Source organism: Rana temporaria, chromosome 7 (genome assembly GCF_905171775.1).
Source record: "Rana temporaria chromosome 7, aRanTem1.1, whole genome shotgun sequence".
NCBI lineage: Eukaryota > Metazoa > Chordata > Amphibia > Anura > Ranidae > Rana > Rana temporaria.
The window spans coordinates 207,479,141-207,495,055 of record NC_053495.1 but is presented as its reverse complement, the minus strand read 5'-3'; the positions used below and the strand labels follow the sequence as shown (position 1 = coordinate 207,495,055).

At 47.8% G+C, this 15,915-nt stretch overlaps 1 protein-coding gene across 1 annotated transcript in view; it reads right to left on the bottom strand.

Annotated features, from left to right (window-relative positions):
- Window positions 1-15,915, bottom strand: part of PTPRF (protein tyrosine phosphatase receptor type F) — a 1,292,748-nt gene that overhangs the window by 571,713 nt on the left and 705,120 nt on the right. The window lies entirely within an intron of this gene.

Below are 15,915 nucleotides of genomic sequence, written 5' to 3'. Positions count from 1 at the left end.
TTACAGCTGTTATGGTGGCGCTTTGGTGCAGCCAGAAGGGGTTAAAAGTGCCCGCTTAGCGCTGCATTCAAAGTGCTTTTGCAGCAATTTGAAAGCTTTGCCCATCATTTCCATGGGCAGGGGCGTTTTGGGATCGCTGTATACACCACTCCCGCACCGCCCCAAAGATGCCACTTGCGGGTCTTTTTTTTCCTGTCCTGCAAGTGTCTCTGCCCCAATGTGAAAGCGCTCAAGTTCTCACGCTGGGGCTGCAGAAAAGGCAGTTTACAGGCGTTTTACAGGCCAATAAACAGTTAACGAGTTACAGGGGTTCAAAGCTATCTCCCTTCTTCAGGGCTGCAAATTAAATTTGAAACTCACACATACACAAATGGTTGTAAAAACATAAAACGGACCACAAAAACGTTTTAGTCAGAATGCAAAGAAAATATTCTTATAATATAAATTCTAATATAAGTAGGTATAATGATACAATACATGGAGAAACAATGATCAAATCGCATGACAAGTCGCAGCCTATTGCAAAGGCACTGTTCCAATCTGTGCAAAACCGACTTTGCGGCACCACATTGATTTGCAAAAGTAGTTTCTGCACTACTTTTTCCAATTTCAGGTGCGACTTCAATAGACATCTGTGCATGAAGCGGCACATACGTCTTTCAAGTAGCACCTAAAATTGTGCTGACCTGCTACTTTGAAATCGTGTGACTTCAAGTGTAGCAGTGTGATTTCAAAGTAGCATGGATGTGAACCAGGGCTTGTAGACATTGCTATGTATATCAATAAGGTTATCAGATGTATCACTGTTGGTTTCAATTATGCATATTTAATGTAATTCTAACTAGCTGTAGGTAGATGCATGCAAATGCAAAGACAGGCGGCTTAGGAAGGCCAACTTCTGCAGACTGACACCCACCAACAGTGACTACATGTCCATTAGGGGCTCTTGGGCGCCGCCCCCATTCTCCAGGCCACTGCTCTATATGGCTGCCAGGTGCATGAATTACAGCGGCTCTAATTGGCTTCAAAATCGGGTGGGCTTGGGGCGCAGAGCATGCAACCAGAGCAAAACCAGGTGTGTTACAACAGTGAATGAATATTCGCTGTTGAAACACTGATCCTCAATCCTGCCAATAAGAACTACATGTGAGACCTGTTTTCCGATTGACCGGAAAGAGAAGGTTCCAGATTGGCTGCTGAGGAAGAGGGAGGAAATGGAATCTGCCGTCTTGAAGAGCAGGAGAACAGGAAGCCGCTGGTGATGGAGAGCAGGAGAACGGGAGGCTGTCGGTGATGTAAAGCAGGAGAACGGAAAGCCGCTGGTGATGGAGAGCAGGAGAACGGGAGGCTGTCGGTGATGGAGAGCAGGAGAACGGGAGACCGTCGGTGATGGAGAGCAGGAGAACGGAAAGCCGCTGGTGATGGTAAGCAGGAGAACGGAAAGCCGTCGGTGATGGAGAGCAGGAGAACGGGAGGCCGTCGGTGATGGAGAGCAGGAGAACGGGAAGCCGCTAGCGATGGAGTGCAGGAGAACGGGAAGCCGCTAGCGATGGAGAGCAGGAGAACGGGAAGCCGCCAGTGATGGAGAGCAGGAGAACGGGAGACCACCAGTGATGGAGAGCAGGAGAACGGGAAGCCGCTAGCGATGGAGAGCAGGAGAACGGGAAGCCGATAGCGATGGAGAGCAGGAGAACGGGAAGCCGCTAGCGATGGAGAGCAGGAGAACGGGAAGCCGCCAGTGATGGAGAGCAGGAGAACGGGAGACCACCAGTGATGGAGAGCAGGAGAACGGGAAGCCGCTAGCGATGGAGAGCAGGAGAACGGGAAGCCGCTAGCGATGGAGAGCAGGAGAACGGGAAGCCGCTAGCGATGGAGAGCAGGAGAACGGGAAGCCGCCAGTGATGGAGAGCAGGAGAACGGGAGACCACCAGTGATGGAGAGCAGGAGAACGGGAAGCCGATAGCGATGGAGAGCAGGAGAACGGGAAGCCGCTAGCGATGGAGAGCAGGAGAACGGGAAGCCGCTAGCGATGGAGAGCAGGAGAACGGGAAGCCGCTAGCGATGGAGAGCAGGAGAACGGGAAGCCGCCAGTGATGGAGAGCAGGAGAACGGGAGACCACCAGTGATGGAGAGCAGGAGAACGGGAAGCTGATAGCGATGGAGAGCAGGAGAACGGGAAGCCGCTAGCGATGGAGAGCAGGAGAACGGGAAGCCGCTAGCGATGGAGAGCAGGAGAACGGGAAGCCGCCAGTGATGGAGAGCAGGAGAACGGGAGGCCACCGGTGATGGAAAGCAGGAGAACGGGAAGCCGATATCGATGGAGAGCAGGAGAAAGGGAAGCCGCCAGTGATGGAGAGCAGGAGAACGGGAGGCCGCCGGTGATGGAGAGCAGGAGAACGGGAGACCACCAGTAATGGAGAGCAGGAGAACGGGAAGCCGCTAGCGATGGAGAGCAGGAGAAGGGGAAGCCGCCAGTGATGGAGAGCAGGAGAACGGGAGGCCGCCGGTGATGGAGAGCAGGAGAAAGGGAGGCCGCTGCCACTGAGCAGCGTAAAGTCGCCGGTGATGGGGTAAGTGCTACCCACCAACCGGGGGTGGCATACTGTTTGCCGCCCCCCAAAAATCTTTTTTCCACTAGCCGCCACTGCCCACCAAGGTGTTTCTAAATTTGGAAAACTACTACCAAGAGTCTGCCCACTGCTTGCATCTGGGTTGAGGCTCTTGAGAGGCAGGGAGGCTTTGAGGTGGGGTGCTGTGATGTTTTTTTGAGGCTATGTACAGCACCCTGCCAGTCCCCACCAGCCATGATCTGCCTGTATTGCTTAAAGGAGCACAGAGACACAGTAAAGACATCACCGAAACTAAAAAAAATGGGGGTGGGGGATCATGCAAGGCAAAATCACAAAATATAAGCAGATTAAGCTTTAATGCTCTGCTGTTGGTAGTCGGTCTTATGGTTCCTCCACACCCAACCTCCCTCCTCTGTCTGTTGGAACCTGCGGACGAGGTAGCAGCATGGATAAACAAGTTTATAAATAGAATTTGTACCCTTTCATGTTCAGTTATGACAGTAAACCATGCCTTGCGGCCAATGAGAATTCCTCAGATTGTGCTGGTGGCCATGTTGGCACACTCCCCCCCCCCCCTCTAATAGCTGTAATAACCTCATTAAGAGGCCCTGCATGATATCAGACCTCTAATTAGGGAGATGGATGCCAGGATCTCACAGACATGACATCAGCGGGAACATACAAACACCTAGCAAGCCCCCCACCCTCTTCCCCACACTGGAAACTCCCTAACGACGGAGAGGCCCCCGCGACGGCATCCATCCACAGGTGTGCACAGGGCTCCACACCGGCAAACAGTGGCAGACACGCAGGTTATGACAGGTTTCTATTCCTGAGCTGCAAGCACACTTGACAGGTTCAATTTCAGAATAAACACAAGGTAAACAGGCTGGGAGCAACAAGCCACGGAGGGAGGGGGGGGACAACGCTCAGCGGACTAGACGGAGCGACAGCTCATGAAATCACATACACAAATACAGCGCAGAGCGCGCCGTGGAGGTTGTTTCCTCGCTTACTCGGAAAGACAACACTATCACGTTTCCAATTTAGCTTTGCAGATGGCACTGATCTGTGCAGAAGCCGCACAAACAAAATCCGTATTCCCGCTAAGAGACGGGCAATATTCCACGAGCGATGCGCACGAAACCAGGCGGGAGAGAAAGCGGAGATTCGACTTGCCAAAAATCAGAGAGCACAGCACTCGTGATATGAAAATATATACGGCAATTTCTGTATTTATTATAAGCAGGATATAAAAATAAAATGTTATTTTGCAGTATAAAATACTGCTTATGAATATTTTAGCCATTAGGTGCCACTTCAGTCTCTTTTTTTTACATCCAATCTCTTTTCCTGAAAAAGCATTTTGCCTACAGATCTCAGTAGCTCAAGCTGTCATGTCTCAGAACAGTGACTCCTCCCCTTCCCTAGTGAGGCTGAGCAGCACTATCAGGTGAGGATATATCTTCCTTAGCTGTGCACAAATTTTAACCAAGTTTGGAATTGCACTGGAAGGGCAGCCAGGGGCGGACTGACAACTCATGGGGCCCCCGGGCAATAGAAGATTATGGGGCCCCTGGGCTTACAGATGGCCACCACGCCAGGAGGGAGTGCAGAGGCAGGGCAGCTAAAATCTCAGGATTTTCACATCAAAAGCATGTCGGTTTAAGACATAGCAGGGACAGATGTAAAAAAAAAAAACACAGATTTTTACATACTGTCCCTAGTTTTATTGAGCCTGGCAACCCTGATGGGGCCCCCTAGTGGCATGGGGCCCTCGAGCAGTGCCCGAAAATCCCAATGGTCAGTCCGCCCCTGAGGGCAGCAGAGAATGAGGCTCGGTACACACCTAAACCGGCCACGGATCGCACAGGAAGGCTGTGTGTCCCTGTTCTCTGTTTAAGGGACCAATCGAAGGCCGAATCGGTGCCTGATTTCAGCCCCTCTGAGCGAAAGACGCACATAGTGCGCTCCGCAGCCGCCCTGGAGATTTGTGAACCGGTCCAAAGAGAGCCGGTCACATTCTCCTGCTATGCAAATTGGGTGAGCCCAGCCTGAGTCAAAGGTTGTCACAGATTAGTGGCAGAGGTGATCTGTCACCTATAGTTCTACAACCTTGTGTTTTTTTGCTTACCCGCATACTGCTGTAGGTCCTGCTGGTACCTGTGGTTCTTCAGGCATGTGCTTAGTTCTCGCTTCCCCACTGCACAGAGTTGGTAGCTATGGACATCACCTGCAAAAGGTGATGATGTCTGCGCTGTGAATGATTACCACTGTGGGCAGGCGAGAGAGGAAGGTAAGGGGAAGGTGAGGGGGGGGGGAGAGGGGGGGGTAGAATTAAGGTTAAAGGGGGAGGGGGGAGGGGGGGGGTATGGACATCACCTGCTGATTAATATATAGTGTTCCATGGCCACTTGCTGCCCAGCCTCCCAATCTTCCTTTAAGTCACAATTAGATCAGCAGCTCCTGAACACTAGGGCCCAGTCACAAGTGCAACCCTCCTGGTAGTTCCGCCACTGGTGTCGGGGAACTGGAGAAAGTGCAGAGAAGGGCAACCAAACTGATAAGAGGCATGGAGGAGCTCAGCTATGAGGAAAGATTAGAAGAACTAAATCTATTCTCTCTTGAGAAGAGGATAATAAGGGAGGATATGATCCACATGTACAAATATATAAGTGGTCCATATAGTGACCTTGGTGTTGAGTTATTCACTTTATGGTCAACACTGAGGACAAGGAGGCACTCTTTACGTCTAGAGGAAAAGAGATTTCACCTCCAAATACGGAAAGGTTTCTTCACAGTAAGAGCTGTGAGAATGTGGAACAGACTCCCTCCAGAGGTGGTTCTGGCCAGATCAGTCGATTGGTATAAGAAAGGCCTGGATTCTTTCCTAAATGTACATAATATAACTGAGTACTAAGATTTGTAGGTAAAGTTGATCCAGGGTAAATCCGATTGCCTCTCGGGGGATTAGGAAGGAATTTTTTCCCCTGCTGTAGCAAATTGAATCTCATGCTCTGCTGGGTTTTTTTTTGCATTCCTCTGAATCAACTGTGGGTATGGAGTTGGGTGTATGGGATTGTACTGTGTTTTGTTTATTTTTTTGTGGTTGAACTGGATGGACTTGTGTCTTTCGACTGCTGGGCTCTGACGAAGAAGCTCTGTGCTTTGAAACGCGTCAGCCGGCAGTGACCCTCATCACATCCTCCATGACTATTCGGAGTGCGGTTTGGGTTCTACATGCTGCAGCCATTTATGGAATCACTTTTTCACTGTGTACCTTTCTACTACAATCGTGAGTAGGTTTTATATTGTAATTCAATAAAATTCATCAAAACGGTAATACACTAGGCTGGTGCACCCTTGTTTTCTTTTTTTTTTTTGTGTTTTTTTTCAACCTGACTAACTAGGTAACTATGTAACTATGGTGTCATTCGTTTTTTTTTATATATATATATATTATTTGTTATATATATTTTTACATTTTTGTTTTATTATTTGTTACAGTTTTTCTAGGAGGCCCATTTGGGAGGCTTTTGCTGAGATATCAGGGGTCTAAACAGACCATTGATATTTTACCTTTGACACAAAGAAATGAGATTGAGGACACAGCCCTCCATCTCCATCTCAGCTGCCTCAGCAGCACAAAATGAATAGACAGGAATAGTTCTGTACAGTGCTTCAGTTCATTCACAAACAAGCATAGTAAACACATTTTTACTATGCCTCAGTTATTAATGAACAGAGTCAACAATCTATTCATTAAGGCAAGGAAGGGGCTGGTAAATGACACATTTACCACCCCCTTCCCCACTCTCCATCCTGAAAGCCACCCCCTGCAGCAGCCAGCTGGAGAGTGGAGGGGGATACCCCCAGCAGTGCTGCAGGGCATGGGAGGGCACAGAAGCCCGATCACAGCAGAAATTGGATAGGAGGGGCGGCGTGTAGATAAACAGATCCCCTTCATTTTTCTCCTGCAGCCTCTGAAAGGAGTAAATGGAGGGGATCAGTTCCTCTATATGCCACCCCTCCTATCCAGGTGCACAGGGGAGCTGCACGGGCCCCCCTGGAGCACAGGGCTGGGTCTCAATTGCGACTTCTCTGCGTATGCCCATGCAACCCAGGGAATCCAGAGTCACCTGCACACCTCCACCTGCCTGCAGTTAGCATAGTGGGTCCACAATTATGCAGCCCATATGTTACAATGGTACACACTGACTTCCTGGCTCCATAGTGAACCTGTGACTCTGTCTAGAACAGGCAGATGACAGCTGACTCCTGCCTGACACACCGGAAGTGTGAGAACATTCAATGACAGGAAGTGTGAGAACATTCAATGACAGGAAGTGTGAGAACATTTACTGACAGGAAGTGTGAGAACATTCACTGACAGGAAGTGTGAGAACATTTACTGACAGGAAGTGTGAGAATATTCCAGACAGGAAGTGTGAGAATATTCCAGACAGGAAGTGTGAGAACATTCCAGACAGGAAGTGTGAGAACATTCCAGACAGGAAGTGTGAGAACATTCCAGACAGGATGTGTGAGAACATTCCAGACAGGAAGTGTGAGAACATTCAATGACAGAAAGTGTGAGAACATTCCATGACAGGAAGTGTGAGAACATTCCAGACAGGAAGTGTGAGAACATTTACTGACAGGAAGTGTGAGAACATTTACTGACAGGAAGTGTGAGAATATTCCAGACAGGAAGTGTGAGAATATTCCAGACAGGAAGTGTGAGAATATTCCAGACAGGAAGTGTGAGAACATTCCAGACAGGAAGTGTGAGAATATTCCAGACAGGAAGTGTGAGAATATTCCAGACAGGAAGTGTGAGAACATTCCAGACAGGAAGTGTGAGAACATTCCAGACAGGAAGTGTGAGAACATTCCAGACAGGAAGTGTGAGAACATTCCAGACAGGAAGTGTGAGAACATTCCAGACAGGAAGTGTGAGGACATTCCAGACAGGAAGTGTGAGAACATTTACTGACAGGAAGTGTGAGAACATTTACTGACAGGAAGTGTGAGAATATTCCAGACAGGAAGTGTGAGAATATTCCAGACAGGAAGTGTGAGAATATTCCAGACAGGAAGTGTGAGAACATTCCAGACAGGAAGTGTGAGAACATTCCAGACAGGAAGTGTGAGAATATTCCAGACAGGAAGTGTGAGAACATTCCAGACAGGAAGTGTGAGAACATTCCAGACAGGAAGTGTGAGAACATTCCAGACAGGAAGTGTGAGAACATTCCAGACAGGAAGTGTGAGAACATTCAATGACAGAAAGTGTGAGAACATTTCAGACAGGAAGTGTGAGAACATTCCAGACAGGAAGTGTGAGAACATTCCAGACAGGAAGTGTGAGGACATTCCAGACAGGAAGTGTGAGAACATTTACTGACAGGAAGTGTGAGAACATTTACTGACAGGAAGTGTGAGAACATTTACTGACAGGAAGTGTGAGAACATTCCAGACAGGAAGTGTGAGAACATTCCAGACAGGAAGTGTGAGAACATTCCAGACAGGAAGTGTGAGAACATTCCAGACAGGAAGTGTGAGAACATTCCAGACAGGAAGTGTGAGAACATTCCAGACAGCAAGTGTGAGAACATTCCAGACAGGAAGTGTGAGAACATTCAATGACAGAAAGTGTGAGAACATTTCAGACAGGAAGTGTGAGAACATTCCAGACAGGAAGTGTGAGAACATTCCAGACAGGAAGTGTGAGAACATTCCAGACAGGAAGTGTGAGAACATTCCAGACAGGAAGTGTGAGAACATTCCAGACAGGAAGTGTGAGAACATTCCAGACAGCAAGTGTGAGAACATTCCAGACAGCAAGTGTGAGAACATTCCAGACAGCAAGTGTGAGAACATTCCAGACAGGAAGTGTGAGAACATTCCATGACAGGAAGTGTGAGAACATTCCATGACAGGAAGTGTGAGAACATTCCATGACAGGAAGTGTGAGAACATTCCAGACAGGAAGTGTGAGAACATTCCGTGACAGGTAGTGAGAACATTCCGTGACAGGAAGTGTGAGAATATTCCGTGACAGGAAGTGTGAGAACATTCCATGACAGGAAGTGTGAGAACATTCCGTGACAGGTAGTGAGAACATTCCGTGACAGGAAGTGTGAGAATATTCCGTGACAGGAAGTGTGAGAACATTCCATGACAGGAAGTGTGAGAACATTCCAGACAGGAAGTGTGAGAACATTCCATGACAGGAAGTGCGAGAACATTCCAGACAGGAAGTGTGAGAACATTCAAGACAGGAAGTGTGAGAACATTCCATGACAGGAAGTGTGAGAACATTCCAGACAGGAAGTGTGAGAACATTCCAGACAGGAAGTGTGAGAACATTCCATGACAGGAAGTGTGAGAACATTCCATGACAGGAAGTGTGAGAACATTCCAGACAGGAAGTGTGAGAACATTCCAGACAGGAAGTGTGAGAACATTCCAGACAGGAAGTGTGAGAACATTCCAGACAGGAAGTGTGAGAACATTCCAGACAGGAAGTGTGAGAACATTCCATGACAGGAAGTGTGAGAACATTCCAGACAGGAAGTGTGAGAACATTCCAGACAGGAAGTGTGAGAACATTCCATGACAGGAAGTGTGAGAACATTCCATGACAGGAAGTGTGAGAACATTCCAGACAGGAAGTGTGAGAACATTCCAGACAGGAAGTGTGAGAACATTCCAGACAGGAAGTGTGAGAACATTCCAGACAGGAAGTGTGAGAACATTCCAGACAGGAAGTGTGAGAACATTCAATGACAGGAAGTGTGGAAGGTGTACCTCCTGGAGACACACGACAAGGTGAGCATTACGGTCTATAACTATTGCATCAAAGCAGTTTAAAACAAAATAGAGACCCCGGGGGATAGTCTTACTTTCACAAAGAAGCAATTCTGAGAGATATGATTCAGCAGTTACTTATTTACCGCTAATATAATATTAATTCAATAGAACTCATCCATTTACCAGGAGACGGCATAACCTGCCTGGCAAAAGTAGCGCAGCCATGGCGGGCAGCGGTTTCCCCCTCGGGGTCGCCGTGTGAAATCTTTGCTACGTTTTTGTTGGGTGGGTCACGTGGCTTTCTGCAGTAAATGGAGCGGTAGAGAAAAATTTCCTGGCACTTCCAGAAAAGAGAGAGAGAGATAGATAGAGAGCTTTCAGCCCAAAAGAATCAATAGGATGAGACATAAATTATGTAGAGGACATTAAAAGCAGCAGAGAAGGTGGGTACTCTCACCATTCTGTAACCATAATATTCAGGTTTAAAACTTCCCAACTCTTACTATAAATATTTGATTAGGATCTCCAGCCAGTAACAGAGAAGAAACACAATCTGATCCAGGGAGAGGGAGCGTCTTGTAAGCTTTTAGCCGAGTAAGAGGAAACCCAGCCGGCCGCAGGATGAGAGAGGGAAGTGGAGGCGCTCTGCAGAGAGTGTTATGGATGGACACTAAGCTCTGTGTGAGCCTGACATCAACCACAAAGCCATATCATCGACTCAGCAGTCTTGTCCTATGCAGAGCCGAGACTGACTTCAGCAGAAATGATGATTAAGCTGCCAACTGTCCCTTATTTCCAGTGATGAGAAAGTTCCCCTGGAAATGTCATTGTGTACACAAAGAGAATAAAATGTCCTTTCATCGGGTCACACGCTGCCCGTAGGGCTGGAGGAACTGAGAGGACTAATCCATTGCTAATTAAATTTAAACTAAATGTTCAGACAAAGCTACAAAAAAAAAAAGAACAGTTCAAAAAATGAAATCAGTGAAGTCGGTCCATTGTGATAATAAAGTTAGATTAGGGCTGCAAGCTCAAACACTGATGGCGTGATTTCACTACATTCCCAAATAAAGTAACATAAAACCAAAATGATAAGTGTAGTGCATGGGATCCTACTGAGGAAGTCCTGCCTATGGATGTAACGAGTATAGAGGGCGGAGCAACCCATCGATGTCATCCCACAGGCATTTTGAAGGGTGAATGGTTGGTAAGGTTGACTAAAGACTCTTATCCATCCAGTTCAACCTGTGTAAGTGTACGTGTGTCAATGTTGATAATCATTTCCCATATCCCTGTATGTTGTGTTCACTAAGATGCAAGTCCAAGAGTCTATTAAAATCATCAATACTCCTTGCTGACACCACCTATTGTGGAAGAGAATCCTTATTGCCCTGACAGTGAAAAACCCCCTACGCTGAATGTTTAAAGTGGTTTTAAACTCTAAGGCCTCGTACACACGACCGGATCTGTCCGTTGGGATTTATCCGCGGATCAGTTCCACCAGACAAATCCGGTCGTGTGTACGGCCTAGCGGACATTTTTCGGCGGAGATTTCTCCAGCCGACGGTTTTCAAGCGGATAAAAATTTCTTAGCATGCTAAGAAATCTATCCGCTGGAAACCTGTCTGTTGGACTGATCCGGTCGTCTGTACAGACTCACCGGATAAGTCCAAGCGATCCCCATCCCTTGCATGCGTCGAAGTGATTTGACGCATGCGTGGAAGTATTTACCTTCCAGGGTCGCGCACGTCGCCGCGTCACGTCACCGCATATGTTTTCTGCAGGGATTTTGATCTGATGGTGTTTACAGCCCATCAGATCAAAATCGGGAGCAGAAATGTCCGCTGGAAACGGTCCGGAGGACCGTTTCCAACGGATATCCTCTCGTCTGTACGAGGCCTTACAGATCACTTTCACCTACAGGTAAGCCTAGATTAAGGGCCCTTTCACACGGGGCGGATCAGTAATGATCCACCTCCGTGTGTTCGTCAGCTCAGCGGGGATCGCTCCGTAAAATCCCCGCTGAGCCGTCGGCTGACAGGGCGGTCCCCGCACACTGTGCAGGGACTGCCCTGTCTTTTCTCCGCTCTCCCCTATGGGGGGATCGGATGAACACGGACCGTGTGTCCGTGTTCATCCGATCCGCAGACGGAAGAAAAAATAGGATTTTCTTCCGTCCGCAAAATCGGATCTTTGCGGAGGCGGGTGATTACGGGTGTCAGCGGATATTCATCCGCTGACACCCGCAATCACATAGGGACCAATGTATGTCCCGTTTTCATCCGCAAACGGATGGATGAAAATGGGAACATACGGTCCGCACATGTGAAAGGGGCCTAAGGCTTACCTGTAGGTGCTTGAAATATCTAGTAAACCTACACGGTTTAGGAGATATTTGCAATGTCCCTGATCGATGCAGTTTTCTGCGCAAGCTCCAATGTATTTGGCGCATGCGCACCCTTGAAAGGGCACGCTGGGCACGCTCAACGCTTTACATCAGGGAAGACAGTTCAGTCACAATACAAATCAATACAGGAGGGATCAGAGGGCCCTGCTCGTTAGAGCTTACAATCTAGAAGGGAGGGTCAAGTGGAATAAAAGGTAGTTAGCTGTGGGGGAGGATCAGATGGACTCAAATGAAAATACAAGTTGTATTTGACCCAAAGCACACGTCAAAAAGCACCAATAAATGGTTGAAGACAAAGCCCTGGAGAGTACTGAACTGGCCAGCAATGAATCCAGATCTAAAGAGATCTCAAAACAGCAGTTGGGAAAAGGAACACTTCCAATCTGAGAGACCTAGAGCAGTTGGTGAAAGAAAAGTGTTGCACAATTCCAATAGAGAGGTATAAGGCCGTACACACGGTCGGTCCAAACCGATGAAAACGGACTGAAGGACCTTTTCATCGGTCCAAACCGATCGTGTGTGGGCCCCATCGGTCAGTTATCCTTCGGTCAAAAATTTTAGAACTTGCTTTAAAATTGAACCGATGGACGCCTAACCGATAGGTCAAAACCGATGGTTAGAATGCAAAGCATCGGTTAAAAACCTGCGCATGCTCAGAATCAAGTCGATGCATGCTTGGAAGCATTGAACTTAATTTTTCTCTGCACGTCGTTGTGTTTTACGTCACCGCGTTGGACTCAATCGTTTTTTTAACTGATGGTGTGTAGGCACATCAGACCATCAGTCAGCTTCATCGGTTAACCGATGACAATGGTCCTTCGGACCGTTCTCATCGGATGGACCGACCGTGTGTACGCGGCCTAAGAAACTCATGGTGGTGGTGATGGTTATAGGAAGCGATTGATTTCAGTTATTTTTTTTTTTCCAAGATGTGGGCAATAGAGGGTGCCAATAATTTTGTCCAGTCCATTTTTGCAGTTTTGGGTGGAATGTGTCAGATTTGGCTTTTTGCATCTCAACTTTTTTTTGTTTCATACAAATACAAACAAAAGAAATACACATGAGAATGCTTAAAGAGGAGTTCCACCCAAATTTGGAACTTCCTCTTAACCCACTCCTCTCCCCCTTACATGCCACATTTGGCATGTAATTTTTTTGGGGGGGGAGGGGGGCTTCAGCAAGAGTGGGACTTCCTGTCCCACTTCCTGTAGGCGACTAAGCTTAATCGCCTTCAGGAAGGGGCTGCTGTAGGCGATCGCCTAGGACACGTCACAGGTCCTAGGCGATCTCCTGGCCAATTACACGGCGCGGCGCCGGGCCGAGCCACTCGCGCTTGCGCAGTGGGTGCCCGGCCGTGAAGCCGAAAGCTGTCACGGCCGGGTGCCCACACTGAGAATGAAGACGCCAGCCGGGGAGGGGGGGAGAGGAGCGGAGCCCCGGCCGGCGCGTCGCTGGAGCGCTGGAGCAGGTAAGTGTCTGTTTATTAAAAGCCAGCAGCTACACTTTTTGTTGCTGCTGACTTTTAATAAAACATACAAATGGCTGGAACTCCACTTTAAACATTTGTAATTGCAACAATTTTCTAAAATGCATCGGTGCCAATAATTTTGGCCATAAGTGTACTTTTCAAGTTCCAGTTAATATTCAGTCCTTATATAATGTTTCCATATGGAAGTCCCAATGAGGAGGGGTGTTTCTGGGCCCCCAAAATGCGTTGGCTATTCCGTTTATTGACCCTTACTGGGAAAAAAAATGTTATCTGGATTATTGGACAGTAGTGTGACACTTCAATTCTTATTCTTGCTTGTATGTTTCAGAATATTTTATATGCACAGTGTCCTTCCCTGAAAGTACCTGAATTCAGTCATTTGGAGAGGTGTTGTTCCAGTCATATAGTCGGTGTGTGGTCAGGGGTTCTGAAATATTTGGCCATATTGATCTCACAGAAGCTTGATTTAATATGAGAACCTCTTAATATAAACAATAAAAAAATTAGTAGTACCATCATCCTAGAAGTCCTCCCCCTGGGGACTACTTTAGCCCGGTGATTTGCATGGCTGGTCCCGCAATATATGTTTATTGTCTTATATCATTACTTTTGATGTTTTTATGACTATGTTTTGTCTTTTTGATATCATGTTAATAAATTGATATATATCTTTTACTCTTACTACCTTTTGAGTCTATCTCTATACAGTACCGTTATAGTCCTCTTGCCCCCCTTTTTTGTTTGGGCCCCTGGGGTCCCTCAAGTCCTAACCCTACTCACAGAAGCTTGGACAGTTGAGTATTAGATTTTTAATAGAATACAAAGTATACAAATAACTGTACAAAAGTACAATTTCCATAAAAAATATCAGAGACGAACATTCTGCCATCTAAAAAGTATGCAAAAACTGAGGAGTAAGTGAAAATCCAACATTATAAAGTTGTCATTGCAACAGGAATAGAGGGGAAATCTCCCACTGGGAACACCAATCAAAGGCTATATTTCTCTTAGCTTTGTGGAGAATTCTTCTCACTTCCTGACACGTCTCCAAGACAGCAAATTGCAGTAAATCTCCCCTACTGTAGTTAGGTTCCACCCCTTCCACATAATTAGGGTAGAGTGCCACTTTAAAAGCCCATTTCCTTTTCCTCAAAGGAAATATACCATCCCTTTTTGATGTCTCATAAAACAACAAATGCTGCCAAAACTGGAAAAGTTACAGCTATGGAAGATTTCTCAGCTCTAGGACTCATTTAGATGGGCGCTCCCATCCTCCATGCTGAGCTGCTTTTTGCTGCATGTGCATCCACCTCGGAGCTGTGTGCAGGCAGCCAATAAAATTAGAGAATGGAGACACATCAGTTTAACAGGCACAGTCGCCAGGGCCCGGGACAAGGGGTGGACAAGAGGGACGGCTGCCATGGGCACTGTGGTATCACTGTGGAAGGGGATTTGTGTTAGGAGAGGACATTTGGGGGGAGGCGGGGGTAAAAAAAAATTCTAGGAGGGGAAATTTTGGGAGGTGTGCTGGTGATTTGAGGGGATTTGTGTTGGGAGGTGAGATGGGGAAGAGGATTTGTGGTAGGATGGGGGATTTGGGGGTTGTGCTACAAAAGGTTAGATGGTGGAATTTGTAGTAGGAAGGTGATTTTCTTTGTGGGAGAGGGATTTGTGCTAGTAGGGATGATTAGGGGGCATTTGTGCTAGGAGGGAACATTTAGAGGGGGAGATTTGCGCTAAGATGGGGATGGGGGATTGGAAGGGGGAAATTTGTGCTGGGATGGGGGATTTGGAGTGGAGGGGGGATTTGTGTTTGGAGGGGAAATTTGAGGGGTAGAGGATTTGTGCTGGAAAACTTAATTTTTTTTTTGGGGCAGGAATTGTGCTAGGAGCATATGTGTAAGAGGATTTGAGCACTGTGCGTCCCCCATGCTTTTTGCTGCACATGCATCCACTGCGGAGCTGCATGCAGGCAGCCCAAAGAAGTGGAGGATGCAGACACATCAGTTAAACAGGCACAGTCGCATTTCAAAATGCAGGGCAGTGAGGCAGTGATGGGTGAACAGACCCGAATGTAGACACTGCATTCAGATCAGGGCCGCCATCCGAAATTTTCGGGCCCCTTACACAGCTTCAGGCATGGGCCCCCTGGAGCAGAGAACCAGGGGGGGGGTTATAAGGGGGTGCAAATAAAAAGAGGGGGCGCCCGGGCCCCTTACAGGTGTACTGCCTTTACCCCCCTGATGGTGGCGCCTTGATTCAGATCCATTCACCCATTCCTGCCGGCATCTCAGATTTTGTGTCCATGCAGCTGCTGTGTCTGCAGTCACTTCTCTGGGCAGCCTGCACACAGCTCTGAGGGGGACGCACACGCAGCAAAAAAAGCGAGTCTGCATGGAGGACGGGTGTCAGCGCCCATCTGAATGAGCCCCAAGGGAGATCTCCAGAGATTAGGTGACTGAATAAAGCAGCCCGACCTTTACACCTGCGGCCTCCCCACAGGGGCGGACTGACATCTCATGGGGCCCCCAGGCAATAGAAGATTATGGGGCCCCCGGGCTTACAGATGGCCACCAAGCCAGGAGGCATTACAGAGGCGGGGCAGCTAAACCAGCTGACCATTGAGGCCCGA